The following is a 16,604-nucleotide window of genomic DNA, read 5'->3' as shown; positions in this document are numbered from 1 at the left end:
CGACAGCATTCGAATTTTTCTATTTCCATACTTACTCCATTTCCTTGCTCATGAATGTGTAATAAACTGTAGCATCTCGGGGCATGTTAAAACTTCGGGTAAGTAGCCGATTCTCGCCGAAGTCAAGGGAAAACCTAGCATTTTGGTGGGTTGATTTAAACTTGCCTGGGGAAACAGGTATACAACGGCGCTACTGGAAACGGAGGAAGTAGTAAAAGCGTTAATTTCCATCAGGTCGTCTGTGTTTTGAGACCTTCGCTCCAGCTTAACTTCGCCGGACGCTGGAACCAGTGAAACAAAGCAGAGCAGTGGCGGTATCTGGACGCGGTTTATATTTGTTTAGCCTCTGAGTGTGGCGACAGAGGGTTGTGGCGCCGGGTTGAGTTTCGCCTCGCCTGACGGCCACTCAGATTCGTCGTCGTACCGCTCTTACACTTGTAGTTCAACAGACGCCCGTCTAAGGCTTCTCCTGTGTCCCTCACCACAACTACCGACGATACGGTCGACCTTCCATATCGCAGAGGCTGTGCGAAATAGTTGTCAGATTTATATCTCAGGTTAATCAGCACTCCATGACTAGAGAATCACTGAAGAATTTGCACTATGTTAAATGATTGCAAGATAATCGCATTACAGCGTACAGCAGGTTTGAGTCTTCTATGACACAAGGGAGTGTTTCCGTCTTTTTTATTTAGTAATATCTGAAGATGTATAATGTAGAGCGCATTCCGCCTGATTTGTACGCAACCCACCTAACATAACTTTATTGCAGGGTTGTCGTATCATCTTTCGGTACAGTTGTTCGACTATACTAGATGGTACCACAAATGACCAATATACAACACAGCTCTGTATGACAAAACTATACAGTGATCAGCCACTTGGCACCACATGTGCACACGCAAGTCACCTATTTCCCGTAAATTCCGTGGAGGGGGGCGATGAGCTCTGACGCCACGTTCAGGCAGATCCCTAATGTATTCGATCGCTTTCAGATCTAGCTAGTTGGGGGGTCAGCACATCAACTGTAACTTGCCACTGTTTTCCTCGAACCACTCCATCACATTCCTGGCCTTGTGATATGGCGTATTATCTTGTTCAAAGATGCCACTGCCGTCGGGCTCAAGCTAACCTGACTTGCGCCAGCCGGCCGCGGTGAGGGTGCGGTTATAGACGCTTCAGTCCGGAACCGCGGGACTGCTACGGCCGCAGGTTCGAATCCTGTCTCGGGCATGGATGTGTGTGATGTCTTTAGGTTAGTTAGGTTTAAGTAGTTCTGAGTTCTAGGGGACTGATGACTTCAGATGTTAAGTCCCATAGTGCTCAGAGCCATTTGAACCTTTTTTTTCTTTTTTACTTGCGCCAGTGTCGTGGCTCAAGCTAACCTGTAGTCGGTAGCAAAGGAACATTATCTCAAATGGGAATCTGGAAGATTTTTTTCCGTTGAACCCTCCGTTTACTAAGCCATGAACAACGCTCCTCGCAACTTTCAAATATGGAATGTTCAAAAAGTCATTGCAAGGACAATATTAGAACCTTAAATAAAAAATGACAGTTGATAAATGCACTTACAGCAACCTGCGTGGCAGCAGGCCAAATAAAATCGCCACATACGTACGCACCAACCTATATCTTTCAGGTAAATTTTGCCCAGAGTGGTAGATTACATACTTAGTATTCCAAATATCTAATGCTGTGTGAGCACTGGTTACAACATTGTTGTTACTGCATGGTGTACAGTCGGTTAGTGAAATATATTTCACGTGAAAAGTAAACTATAATATTAACTCTCGTAGAACGCATTACCAAGAGGGGGTGGGGGTATTTTATTCCCATCGTGTGAAAATATTGCAATCAATTCAGTTAGTTTATATTTTTAAATCTTCAAAAAGTATTTATTATTTTTAATGAATTCCTCGCGCATATTCCACAAATGTTTTAAATTTTTCAATTAAACTTAAAACAAAATTTAAGTTTAGTTGTAGAGGTCACTTTTTACAGTGAATGTCATTTTCAATTTTTTCTGTTTCAGGGCTTACTTACACATCAATACCTCTTTAACTAGTATGTTGAGAGTAAAATTCAACAACAGTTAAGGAAATTTTTATTTTGCAATTTCTTGTGGTGGGGATAATGGAGCCCCCAGCTCGTTACTACATGTTATTGAAATCGCGTTGATATCGCTAAGAGTGTGCTACAAGATTGTTTTAGGTTCTGGACCCAACTTACACATAAGTACCTCTTTAAAAAGTGTGTTGTTAACGTAATTCAACAATAATTAACGAATCTCTTTGAACTTGTTTCAGGGTGGGAGAAGAGAATACCCCCCCCCCCCCCCTTGCTACTAGGCGGTGTGTGAAATGTCTTGGTGCTCTCATCTACTTGATTAGTCTGCTATTCACAATACAGTGCCTGGTAGAAGGTTCAGTGAACCACCTTCAAGCTGTCTTTCTACCGTTCTACTCTCGAACGGCACGCGGGAAAACAAGCAGTTCAATTTTTCTGTGAGAGCTCTGATATCTCTTATTTTATCGTGATGTACATTTCTCCCTATGTAGGTGAGTGCTAACAGAATGTTATCACAATCGGAGGAGAAAACTGATTGCAACGAAAAGCGCCTTTGTTTTAAAGATTGACACTCCAATTCACGTATCATGTCTGTGGCATTATCTCACCTATTTCGCGATAATACAAAAAGAAAGTGCCCTTCTTTGTACTCTTTCGATGTCATCCGTCAGTCCCACCTGATGCGGATCCCACACCGAACAGCAATTAATAGTTCGGACAAGCGTGGTGTAAGCAGTCTCTTTAGTAGACCTGTTGCACCGTCCAAGTGTTCTGCCAGTCTTTGGTTTGCTCTACCCACAAAACTATCTATGTGATCGTTCCAATTCAAGTTATTTATAATTGTAATCCCTAAGTATTTAGTTTAATTTACAGCCTTCAGATTTCTGTGAGTTATCACGTAATCGAAATTTAGCGTATTTTTTAGTACTCACGTGAATATCTTCACACTTTTCTTTTTTCAGGGTCAATTGCCACTTTTCGCACCATACAGATATCTTATCTAAATCATTTTGCAATTCTATGTGGTCATCTGATGACTTTAAAAGACGGTAAATGACAGCATTATCTGCAAACAATGTAAGATGGCTACTCAGATTGTCTCCTATGTCGTTAGTATAGATAAGGAACAATAGAGGGCCTATTACACTTCCTTGGGGAACGCCGGATATTACTTCTGTTTTACTCGATGACTTTCCGTCTATTACTATGAAATGTGACATTTATGACGGGAAATAACGAATCCAGTCGCACAACTGAGGCGATATTCCACAGGCACGCACTTTGGTTAGTAGACGCTTGCGAGGAACGGTGTCGAAAGCCTTCTGGAAATCTAAAATTATGGAATCAATTTGACATCCCCTGTCGATAGCACTCATAACTTCATGAGTATAAAGGTATAAAGAGCTAGTTGTGTTTTGCAAGAACGATATTTTCTGAATCCGTGCTGACTATGTGTCAATAAATCGTTTCTTCTAGGTACTTCATAATGTTGGAATACAGTGTTTGTTCCCGAACCCCACTGCAAATCGACGTTTGTGATATGGGCCTGTAATTCAGCGGATTACTCCTACTTCCCTTTTTGGGTATAGATGTGACTTGAGCAGTTTTCCAGTCTTTAGGCACGGATATTTCTGAGAGCGAACGATTGTATATAATTGCTAACTATGGAGCTATTATACCAGCATACCCTGAGAGGAACCTGACTGGTATACAATCTGGATCGGAGGCCTTGGCCTTAGTAAGTGATTTAAGATACTTTTATACACCGAGGATATCTACTTCTATGTTTCTCATCTTGGCAGTTGTTCTTGATTGGAATTCAGGGTTAAATAATTTAGTGTTTGGCAATGCTGTATTTGTACATCCTCCTACAGTTACTCAACGACTACATTTTACCATACACCAGAGTGTCGTCAACAAGCAGCCTTAAATTGATGCTCACGCTATTCACGATTTAATTTATGTTTATAGAGAATAAGATTGGGCCTATCACACTTCCCTGGGGTAATCCTAGCTATACTCCTGTCTCTGATGAATTCTCGAGGTCAACGAAAACGTACCGCGTTCTATTACTTAAAGGTCTTCGAGCCACTCACGTATTTGGTAACCTAATCCGTATGCTCGGACCTTCGTCAACAGTCTGCAGTGGAGCAGTGTATTAAACACTTTTCGGAAATCTTGAAATATGAAATCTGCCATGTTGACCTTCATCCAAGTTTCACATGATGTCATTTATGTAAGAAAAGTGCAAGCAGAGTTTCACACAAGCATTGCTTTATAAATCAGTGCTGATTATTGGACAGAAGCTTTTCTGTCTCAAGGATATTTTTATATTCGAATTAAGAATGTGTTCAACAATTCAATAGCAAACCGATGTTAAGGATATTGGTCTTTAATCTGAGGGGTTTGCTCCATTGTCTTACTTACAGGAGTCACCTTCGCTTTTATTCAGTCCCTTAGGATTATGCTGTGGGCGATAGATTCACGATGAATGCAAGCTAAGTAAGGGGCCAATGCTGCAGAGTACTCCCTGTATAAGTGAATTGGGATTCCTTCTGAACCTGGTGACTTATTTGTTTTCAATCCTTTCATAGCCTCCTTTACGTCTCAGATGCATATTTGTATGTCCTCCACGCGCAGTCTGTGCGACAGTGAAACTACATTATACTTGTACGAACCTCGTGTGTGACTAATTTCTTAAAAGCGAAATTTAAAACTTCAGTTTCACCCCAGAATGATTGATGAATGTCTGGATAGAAGCCTTCGATTCACTTAGTGATTTTACCCGGCCATAATTTTCTCGGGTTCTAGGCAAAATCTCCAACTAAGGTATGAATGTGTAAGGTGCTGTATACTTAGCGCATTGATCATGTTACGGACTTACGAATTTATATTGACATTTTCCTGTCGATATTTGATCGTTCTTTTTTTGAACAGAGAGTGTAACAACCTGCACTTCCTCAGCATTTTCAGAATTTGATTATTAAATCACGAAGTCTTTTTTTCCGTCCTTACTCCACACGCAGTGGTTGAGGAGGGAGTGAAACAGGGTTGTAGCCTTTCCCCGATGTAATTCAATCTGTATACTGACCAAGCAGTAAAGGAAACAAAAGAAAAATTTGGTGTAGGAATTAAAGCCCAGGCAGAAGAAACAAAAACTTGGAGATTTGCCGATTGGCAGAGACAGCAAACGACTTGGAAGAACAGTGGAAAGGAATGGGCAGTATCTTGAAAGGAGGATATAATATGAACATGAACAAAAGCAAAACGAGGATAATGGAATGTAGTCAAATTAAATCACGTGACAGTAAGGGAATTAAATTAGGAAATGAGACACTTGACGAAGTAAATGAGTTTTTCTATTTGGGAAGCAAAGTAACTGATGATGGTCGAAGTAGGGAGGATATAAAATGCAGCCTGGCAATGGCAAGAAAAGCGTTCCTGAAGAAGAGAAATTTGTGAACGTCGAGTATAGATTTAAGTATCAGGAAGTCCTTCCTGAAAGTATTTGTAAGGAGTGTAGCCACCTATGGAAGTGACACATGAACGTTAAATAGTTTAGACAAGGTGAGAATAGAAGCTTTTGAAATGCGGTGTTACAGAAGAATGATTAAGATTATATTGGTAGATCACGTAACTAATGAGGAGATATTGAATAGAACTGGTGAGAAGAGAAATTTGTGGTATAACCTGACCAAAAGAAGAGATCAGTTGGTAGGACACATTCTAAGACATCAAAGGCTCACCAATTTAGTACAGAAAGGAAGCGTGTGAGGTAAAAATCGTAGATGAAGACCAAGAGATGAACACAGTAAGCAGATTCAGAGGGATGTAGGTTGCAGTAGTTACTCGGAGATGAAGGGGCTTGCACAGTATAGAGTAGCATGGAGAGTTGCATCGAACTAGTCTTCAGACTGAAGACCACAACAACAACACAATCCACTCGCTTGGCACATACGTTTCCTGAGCGCGATTTGCAACCGTTTTAAACTTTGCTCATAAATGCTGTAGGTCCATCATATTGGAACTAAATGGGATGTTAATAACTGCTTATCTGGTTTTTCTAGCACAAATTCTCTCCTAGTCTTCTTGATGGATTTATTAATTTTAGTAATCAACATCGCTATGATGATATCATAATGACTAATTCCTGTCTGTATACTGACACTGCCAGTGAATTCAGGCCTGTTTATAGCTACAAGGTCTAAAATCACTGACAGAAAGAAATCTCATCACCGAAAAGAAGATGTGCGACAAAATGAAAGTTGGTAGGCGTATTTCTACATCAGAAAGATGATATCTATTCAAATTTCGCACCAGCTACGTAAGAGTGGAGCTAGTAGCACCACAATGAGGACGCAAATCAGGTTTGCTTTAAATACACGCCGTAACGGTCGTGAGCGTTAGTTTCCTTTGAGATTGGACGTGGCGAGTTGATGTTAGTCAAACAGCATTAACCATTCCTGTATTGACCGACCAAGTGCATGGAACTCTATCCCACAAACTGACATCCGCCACTTGTACAACACAACGCATGTACGTTTGCATGCTTGCATTCCGCATGCTGAGGTTACACCGGTTATTACTGTATCAGCATTTCATATTTTCAATGGATTATCTCGCTCATGCATTGACCTGAGACCTTGCAGTGTTAATCACTTACCTATGCTACCTAACAAATGTATTAACAAAAGTGCATTATTCTGCATTAATAAACTTTAGTCTTACCATTTTTTTCCGCCAGTGTATTTCCACTTTGTGTGAGTTACCTAACTCTTTCTTCAAGGCAGTTCTTGGAAAATATGTTCAAAAGTAATTCACAGGCGTTTCTGTCCGTACTATCTGCAATGAATTCATACACCTCCCAACCTATACTCGGTATATTAAAGTCCCCTTCAACTAATACCATACGATCTGCTTATTTCCGTGCTACTGAGCCTGGGCTTCCGTTGCACGATTCTACAGCGTTTACGGTGGAATCAGGAATAATGAACCAAATGCCATGTGAGTCTACAGGCCATTTGTTCCAGCTTTTATTTGCACGTGATAAGTTGAATATATTGGGCCTGGACTGGAATTCGAATTACGATCTTGCTTTTCGTGGAAATTGAGCCCTTCTTGAGGATACGGTTCCAAAAAATTGTTGTTTGGTCCAGATTACAAACTTCTCTAGATCTCCGCGTAACGCACGTCTCTGGGTCTCTGGGTCTCGTGCGGTTCCAGACTGACGCGCCTAGAACCGCTCGGCCACACCGGCCGGCGTCCATATTAAATCGCTATATGTTTACATATAGTGTCATAAGAGTGGAACTGTCAAACTACGGCCAGACCTAATTAACTTTTTATTTTCAATATATTTACGTCATTTACCATGTTATAAAACAGTGACAGATATATGACAGTTCACTAACGCCGTAATGTGGACGTCACATCAATCTGGACGCACTTGACAATGGCGATAAAATCCGAAACAGTCTGTCATGAGCAAACATTAGTTATTATATGCAGCTATTTTGGTGCATCTTTCTAATAATCATGTCATTATCAGGAATATATTATGCTGCTGGCTCTAAAAAAGATAAATTAATGTGTATTACGCCACATTTTACTCCAAAAGCCGCAAGGAAGTCATTAAATCAAACGATTTGTTTTAAATATTGAAACAATGTCGAAATAAGATACTTATCTCTCGTGTTGCTGAAAAGTTGTACGTTTTAATAGGTGCTATGTGGTTGCAAAATATCTTACTACAAGGGTCGTTTAGCTGTGTGACTATTTTCATCTAGTGGTTACGCTTTCGTCACACTGAGTTGTAGTATATTACAGAATGAGTCGATGAAGTGTCAGAGTTCGTATTGATGCTTTGTCTCCTACTCCATTCCAGTAAGCTTTTAGAAAGTGATTATTCAGGCCCTACCTACGGTTGCTATTCTGTTAACATATCACTTTTCTAATAAGAGATTTAAATTTACTATTTACCAATAGTGAAGTCTACTTAAAATTACATGGCAATTGGCACTTCGCCTCATGTTACTGGCGCTTTTATGGTCACGTCCATTTTGTTTGCTGTTGCCAATGTGCCACAACAAAGTGTCATTTCGCTTGCGGTATTCAAATAGCGCAAAGCAGGTGACGCAGTCTGAACGAGCGTCGTGTAACAACTGGAACGATGAGACCAGTCGCGGTTTGTTTGACTGTCGCGGACCGCAGAGGTCAACAGTCCATTGTGCACACGTTTCCTTTTCGACAGAGCATTAACTGATGGCTACTTGACGGCTATTGTGATAACGCTGTAGTAGAACGTGAAAGACGTCGACAAACTAGAAACTGCAACTAGCCTATAATTATTACACGTAAATTAAAGGAAAGGCAACTACCCACCTATAGCGGATCGATGGGTGGAGCACAGAAACACATAACATAAAGAAGCATTCCCATTAGCTTCCGAGCCCTAGCTCTTTTTCGAGAAATAGTACACGTATTCACACACACAACCACACAGACGTCCACACCCACACTCTCGTGGCCACGCCCAAAATTTAGTCAGTTTCCTTCGAGAATTTAATTTAATGTATTCGTCATAGCTTACAAATTGTTAACATGCCATATTCATTGCGTGTGGCATTATTCCGACTACATTTGGAGGCAACGAAACTTGGTTTGGTGGTTTTATTCTGGAATTTGCGTTAAAATGCAGTAATTTTCGCAGTCATAGGAAATTATGTCCAATGAAACAGCTGTTATTAATGTTTACTTCAACTGACAAACGTTATGGAGTGAAGTTCGCTAACGAACACGAAGAAACAACATATTACAGAAACAGTGATATGGCAATTTTCTTTCAAATCGTTCTACAGGCAGACATTGAAATAGACGTTGTATATGATACTTTCTGGCAGATTAAAACTGTGTGCTGAACCGTAATTGGAAGCAGAACCTTTGCCTTTGCGGGAAATTGCTCTACCATCTGAGCTAACACGACTTCATTTCTGGCAGTCCCTTTTTCCGCTGTGAGGGCGGCTCATGAATCGTGCCTGGATTGCACAGTCGGTACAGAGAGTTCCCTTAAAAAGCAAAGCTTCTTCTCGGTTCATCACACCATTTTAGTTTGACAAGAAGCTTCAAATTAGAATACACTCCACTGCAAAGTGAAAATTTATTCTGGATAGTATATCATGAAATTATGAAAAATAATTTAATGGTCTGTGAAACGATAAGGAATAAATTAGTGCGAAAAGCAATCAGATGCAGTGAAAGCGAGAATAAATAGGGAACTGAGGAAGAACTGAAGTTTCAGCACAAGTTGTAAAAGAAGTAATAATCCAAAATACACAGGACAGTACCCAAGACTGACCTCCAATTTTTCTGGATTTAAAAAAATAGAAAATTGTAAAAAACTACGTTTTTAAAGGCTCTAATATTCACATCATAATTCTATGCTCCATTTACAGTTTATTCATAGAAAATATAATTAAAATAATTATAAAAATATTTTTCGAAATTTCTACTTAGCAAGTTTGAAAAAAATCTACAAAATAACATTACACAAAATTAGAAAAAGGTATTACATCAGCGGCCGGTCCCGGCGGGGGTTCGAGTCCTCCTTCGGGCATGGGTGTGTATGTTTGTCCTTGGGGTAATTTAGGTTAAGTAGTGTGTCAGCTTAGGGACTGATGACCTTAGCAGTTAAGTCCCATAAGATTTCACACACATTTGAACTTTTTTTTTTCAGGTATCACATCAGACTAAACACAATCCTGTCGCAAAGTGTAAGTACATTGGTGTCCACAATTAAAGAAACAAACGGAAATTTTGCAAGGTTGCTTTTATTTTGCCACAAAACACTATAAACAGGTGATAGTAAAGTAGAAACAACGTAAAGAATAAAGAACGTAAACGACCGTAACATGCATAACGGTAGACAAACATGTTCTTCGTTTCTTTCAACTTAACGAATTTGCACACACATTTCGACAACTGGTTAATGAGTTCAGTATGGGGTGTGACAACCTCCGGTAGCAATATAGGCCTGACAGCGACGGGACATGCTGTGAACGTCATCAATCTTATGTTGAGGCAATAACGACCATTTTTCCTGCAGCGCTGCTCGCAGTCTTGGAGAGTGGTTGGTGGATTCTGACGTGATTCAAGCCGTCTCCCTAGTGCATCTCTATGGGATTCAAGTCGGGAGAGCGAGCAGGCATCGCCATGCGTGCAATATCTTTCGTTTCCAAGAAAACATCAACCATTCGTGCTATTGCGGCCGAACATAATCGTCCCTCTGGGGCTACAGCACCTCGCAACAACTGCAGATGAGGTCCCAAGATTTCGTCACGACACATGACAGCAGTTAAACCCTGCCGATTCATCCGTACAATTTCATGAAGAGGGGTTCGAGTAGTAAACATAATCCCTGCCTACACCTTTAGGGATTCTCCCCAATATCGGTCTCTTTCCACAATGTTTGGGTCCCGAAATCGTGTTCCACCTTCCTTCCAGATGCGGATACATCGAGAATCACTCTCGAGACTAAATCGGGAGTCCTCTGTGAAAACAACGTTGGCTCACAGTTCGACCGTCCAGATGACATGTTGATGACTCCACTGCAGACATGCCCTTCCGTGAATACGCGTCAAAGGTAGACATACAGCAGGTCTCCGAAAATAAATGCCACTCTGCCGAAGCCTTATGCACACCGTTTGCCTCGATACAACACGTCCAGCCGATGCTGCGAGCTCACATGCCAGTTACCGTGCAGTACTAAGGCGGCAACGTCGTGCCCTTACAGCCAAATAATGGTCCTCTCTTCTGAAGTCACAGTGGTCAGCCCTGCCCTGGTCTTCCGGATACACTTTCGGTCTCTATAAACTGTCACTACATCCGAGAAACGACAGAACGATTCACATTAAGCCATCGGGCCACATAACTTTTCGACTGTCCTGCTTCCTTTCTTTCCATGACCCTCCACCGCATATAATCTCGTAGGCATCTTCTCTGTGCCATACTGCACCGTCTGTGACTGTGTACATAACGATTGAGGATGTGGGGCTACCCGGCAAACTACCTCATTTCACAAGTGCCTTGACGTCGTCGTTGGCATGGTTGCCCGTTGACCGGAATGGCATCTTCTGTGCAAAGCACGATCGTACGGACATCCATTTGACAGTTTGTATGATTATATCGTGACTAGTACGGGCAGATAGCAGTTTGTCTTTTTAATTTTGGACACCAGTGTATAATATCGTATAGCACCTTCCAGAAGGTTACAGAACGTTCCTGTGTTTCCTTTGGGGAAACCAAGAGCTCTGGTATAAGATGTTCCTGAAGGTTTTGTTTCTGATAGTTTGGTTTTGTGATTATTAAGAAGAATACTAATCCATTTTTCCCCTCAACTTCATCTTTGTAAGGCTGTTCAGTGTTAATTACCTCTGCTATTGTATGGCCATTCTTCACAAGTCACTACGAGTAACTCCAAAGAATGAAGCTTCCATAGCAAGACTATAATAAAGCAGCTCTTCTTCAAGATCTTTTCCCAAAATCGAAGGTTAGCCCCTTTATGTTTTTGCTACCTCTCCAGGTGGGTACTTCATGCTGGAAAATCTCGTAAGTGTTGCTTTTGAAATGTTAGACTGTTCACTGGCCTTCTCCCAACCCATCTTTTTCTGAACTGTTTCATTAGCTTTAGTCATTTTAGACGGACTCTGCCTTTTCTTGAACACCTTTATCGATTATCCTTTTGGAATCAAGACAGTCTTTAGACATGAAAAAGTAAGGGGTCTGGTTTAAGCAACTAAAGGGGTCCAGTTTACGCGACTGGAGTTACATTTTGTTAAGGCAATACATTATGAACCTAACATTTTCATGAAACGATTTAATTATAAACATTAGCCTTAAACCTTACTATTCAAAAACACATGAAAGCCGAAAGGTTTACCTGCCTATATCTAGGAGCGATAGCGAAAAATGTGACATAATGTAAAAACTTTTCCCATTGTCAAAACATTTAATTACAAACTGAATATCTGCAATTGAAGCGGGTGACTTGTTCGCTCCGCTACAGAGTGATAAAAGCCTGAACTATTATTTGCAGTTGGTTCCACTAGAGTGCATGAAAATGCAGAGCAAGAGACCAGGGGAATCCACTTTACGGGAAGAGTGAACTTTAGGTCAGTGTCCTAATTTGTGTCTTATGAATATGAGTTATTAAACTGTATAAGAAGAAAAAAGTAATACTTTTTTGACGTGAATTGGTTATGATCGTAAGGTATAATGCCTGTGTGTAATTGGACATTCTGTAAGTGGCCTTGGAAAAGAACTGTCGAGAGTAGAATTAACCATGTTACCCACATGCGGTTGAGAGATGTAGGTACGAGGGACAGTCTTAATCAGTCCTGAGGTGGAGCCGGCCGGTGTGGCCGTGCGGTTAAAGGCGCTTCAGTCTGGAACCGCGTGACCGCTACGGTCGCAGGTTCGAATCCTGCCTCGGGCATGGATGTGTGTGATGTCCTTAGGTTAGTTAGGATTAAGTAGTTCTAAGTTCTAGGGGACTTATGACCACAAATGTTGAGTCCTATAGTGCTCAGAGCCATTTGAGCCATTTGAACCTGAGGTGGAACGTCGCGCTGGACTATTGCTGCCACTCGCACTGATAGAAGATGCACCTTACGCTCAGGATGCATCACGCACTGACCTCACGCTACACCTCACACCATCCTATAACAGCGTCCACCAGTGTGGAGTGTCTAACAATCAAACAGTGAATAAGCTATGTCAGATGCAACGCTGCTATAAATCGAATTTTCGTTCACGTGGATTACTGCCTCAGGCCGCAGTTCGGAACACGATGATAATAACCCGTCTGGTGGAATCAATATTTTAGTTGGACGACTGATCACGTGGGGTTGTTTTTTGTCTGCCGACTCATAGTTCTTACAAGGTCCTGACGGTGGATTTGCAATTGTATGGTAACTGAACACGTAGAAAGAAAGTATAGATTGCACAAAAACGAGCAGTAAAAATAATGTGTATTCACTCTTCAAGGAGTTAGGCATTTTAACTGCACCGTCACATTACATATATTCGCTAAGGAAATTCATCATGAATAGTCCATCACAATTTGAGAAGGACGGCGATGTCCATTCCTACAACAATAGAGGAAAAATTACCTTTATTTTAGGTTTTTAAATGTTAGGGACTCTGAAGATAGGTCAATATACAACAACATTTTCTCAATACCTGGTCGCGAAGCAAATTTTGAATCTAAGCTAAAGTCATTTCTTGTGGACAACTCCTTCTTTTACACGAACGAATGTTTATACATGTATTGTACACTGACTCGGTTCACACTGTTTCGATAAACGAATCGTTCAAATGCTCTACGAAACATGTAACTAATTAACTAACTTTGTGCATTGTGTTCACAGTGACGGACTCTCACTGTGGTTTAAGAAGCAGGACGTGTTTTGAACTTAGAACGCAGACATTAGAAGATCCCATATGAATGCACATCTTATTTGAGGTATACGGGGAGTTTCAGTGAGGAGGGTAAAAAGTTTCACGAGTGGTGAAGGATGGCTCTACTACTGTCATACTAGATCCTACGAATACTTGTTTGTGTGAAAGAATAAACTAATTTACTGTGTATATATCTGCTAATGTTGCAGATTATGCACTCCCGGCCAACATTTAGGCGCACATCAGGAGGGGTACGGGCCCGAAACTCCACTAATGCTGTAAAAATGGTGAGCTGCATTCACGGACAAGTACAGTCATAATTTAAGTTTCTGTAAAACTGTAGTCAGTGGTTACAAGTTGATGTGCACAATCATAGTGAAATGGCGCTGTACCCGATCACGGAATTAACATGCATCATTTCAGTGTGCTGATAAGCAAATGGAAACTGCAAGGAAGTTGAGAGGTTGTATTGCGCCAGAACTGAATTAGGAGACGTGTGAACCATGTTTCCAAGACTGTTCCAAATTAAATGTCGTATGGCATTGTTGGTTGGGATGTCCCACGAGATGGGTTCACCCACCTAGCGGAAAGGATGTTATTCTTTCTCGCTCATTGGCCCCATTGATGCGTATATAGTGTAGTGTTATGTTTGAGATATATGATGACGATTACGGAAGGGACAAGGTGGAACATGGTGCCAGCACATAACCTACTCATCTAAAATAGCACCAAGGTTGCCGCCTAGCTTCACGTCCCCATCCAATGAACGGATCACCATTAACAGTGTCACATGCCTTCATTTCGTCATCAGACACTTCGTAGAGATTTTGCATTTAATCCAGAACATTGTCGCAAAGACTAGTGATCCGAAACTTTACCCCATAACATCTCCTGTCATTCCTGGTCTAATACTGGCAGTGAAAATTTCATCCATCACCAGGATTTCAACCAGCTAACCTCCGAGCAGGGCGCCACTGCACAGTCATGCGTTAGCGGCCTCGACTACAGAGGAGGGTTAATGTTCCTAAAATACTGGGAAACAGAAAAACTGGTACTACAATGCAACTTTGTGGGACAACCGACTTGCGAAAAGCAGTGCTCTCTATCGTAGATGAATGCCGTTAAATAAGCACTCAATAAGCTTCGTTTGTAACAGGTTAGTGTATCGGTATTTTAAGGAAAAGAATACGGGAAACGTAGCTACACCGCTACCATTTTCAGAATATGTATCTCATACTGACCTCATACTTTGCGTCATGGTTGGTTGATTTGAGTGTGGAGGCCAGATAACGACGTCATTGGTCCAATCGGATTAGGGGAGGATGGTTAAGGAAATCGGTCGTGCCCTTTCATAGGAACCATACGGGCATTTGCCTGAAGCGATTCAGGGAAATCACGGTAAACCTAATTCAGGATGGCCGGACGCGGGTTTGAGCCGTCGTCCTCCCTAATGCGAGTCCAGTGTGCTAACCACTGCGCCCCCATGCTCTTCACGTCATGTAGAGACTTTGGTTGCTTCAGAGCTGTGTATTTAATTTTTCCGGGTGAAGCCTGTTTCTCCATAACGGAATGCTCAATAGTCTCAATAGTCATCTATTGGCCTCTAAGAATCTCCATTCTGCAACTATGAAGAGGCACGAACATAGTTAAAGTTCACAGAAATCCTATCTAAGAACTGGCGATGTTTACAGAAGATATCAGACTGAATCTCCGTGCAAGAAGAGGTCCTAATTCGGGACTAGATCGTTCGCTTGATCAGAGCCCACTCGATTTCTTAAGGGATGATTTGGATTTTCTTGCACACGTAACACATGAAGTGGACCTTCTGACGCGAATTATTTCTGCTTTGTGCCTGAGACATCCTACGAATAAAACTGGGTTGTTTGAAGAATTTCGAAAAAACTTTCGACTCACTTGTTTCCAGACCGTAACATTAGGCGTATGTAGGTGACCTAATCGGCCGTCTGCAATTAGTAAGAGGTAAGGTGAATTTGTTTGCGAAGCTGTGCGGCTCCGGGGCTGATAGAACGCTGCCGGGCGAGTTTCCACGGCCATTCCAGGTGAGCCATGTTCGTTAGCAAAGGACCGCATGAGGGGAAAATCCTTAAGCTGGAAATTTGGAAGGCTGTTACTGGTATGTCCTTTGTGTAAGAGATGCTCCAAAAAATGGCGGGGTGTCAGAAAATCTTAAAGATGAATAAGTTACATATCTCTGAGATTGAACAGTAACTGACAGTCAGATATTCGCGCAAATATGAATACATCTGCGATCTCCGGAAAATGAGGCACTACTCACGCAGTAAATGTTAGATACCGTCGCAAGACCACTGTTCACATCGCCACAGTTTTCTTCTACGCTATTGCCGAAAGCTTGAAACATCAACATGGAAAAATCCTTCAGTCGCCTCCATGCAGATTTGGTGCACGAAGTGGCGATGCGTTAGATCTAGGGATCATGCTGGCCCCAGGAGTATCTCAATATCAAGCAGTAAGTTCATAGAGACACGTTTCTTTTGTGGAAGAGCGTTGTCGTTTTGAAAATGGTATCACGATACTGTCGCATGAGAAGTGACACATGCGGACACAGGATGTCTATGATGTACCTTTTCTGGCGTCAGATTTTCGTCAATCACTACCAGCCGCGAACTGAAGTCATACACGATGGCCTTCCACTCCATGACGCCAGTAGTAACACTTCTGTACCTTTCCAAATCACTGGAAGAATGGCACCTTTCTCAGGTCGCCACCATACACGCTGACGATTGTCGTTCGGCGTAATGCAGAACCGCCACTGATCGCTGAACACAGTGCGACACCATCTATCTGCAGTCCATACATCCCGGTCACGGCATCACTACAGACGCAGTAGTTTTTGTTGTTGTGTTAACAGCAGCTTTCGCATGGAACGGTAATTCTCTAATGCGTCTGCTGCTACTGTCCGAAGAATGGTGCGGGATGGCACAGAATGGTGCAGAGTGTGGTGTGCGTACTGTAAGACCTTCAGTAAACACATCATCAGATTATTTGACTTGTCGCTCTAAAGAAATAGGCGAGTGTCAGCAAAATGTCTCGTGGTCTTATCG

At 41.7% G+C, this 16,604-nt stretch overlaps 1 protein-coding gene across 1 annotated transcript in view; it reads right to left on the bottom strand.

Moving 5' to 3' along the window:
* LOC124555261 (thrombospondin type-1 domain-containing protein 7A-like) overlaps positions 1-16,604 on the bottom strand; it is a 1,197,505-nt gene that overhangs the window by 489,716 nt on the left and 691,185 nt on the right. The gene's annotated exons all lie outside the window — the stretch shown is intronic.

This window comes from Schistocerca americana, chromosome X (assembly GCF_021461395.2).
Source record: "Schistocerca americana isolate TAMUIC-IGC-003095 chromosome X, iqSchAmer2.1, whole genome shotgun sequence".
Classification (NCBI taxonomy): Eukaryota; Metazoa; Arthropoda; class Insecta; order Orthoptera; family Acrididae; genus Schistocerca; species Schistocerca americana.
This window is presented reverse-complemented; position numbering and strand designations above follow the sequence as displayed.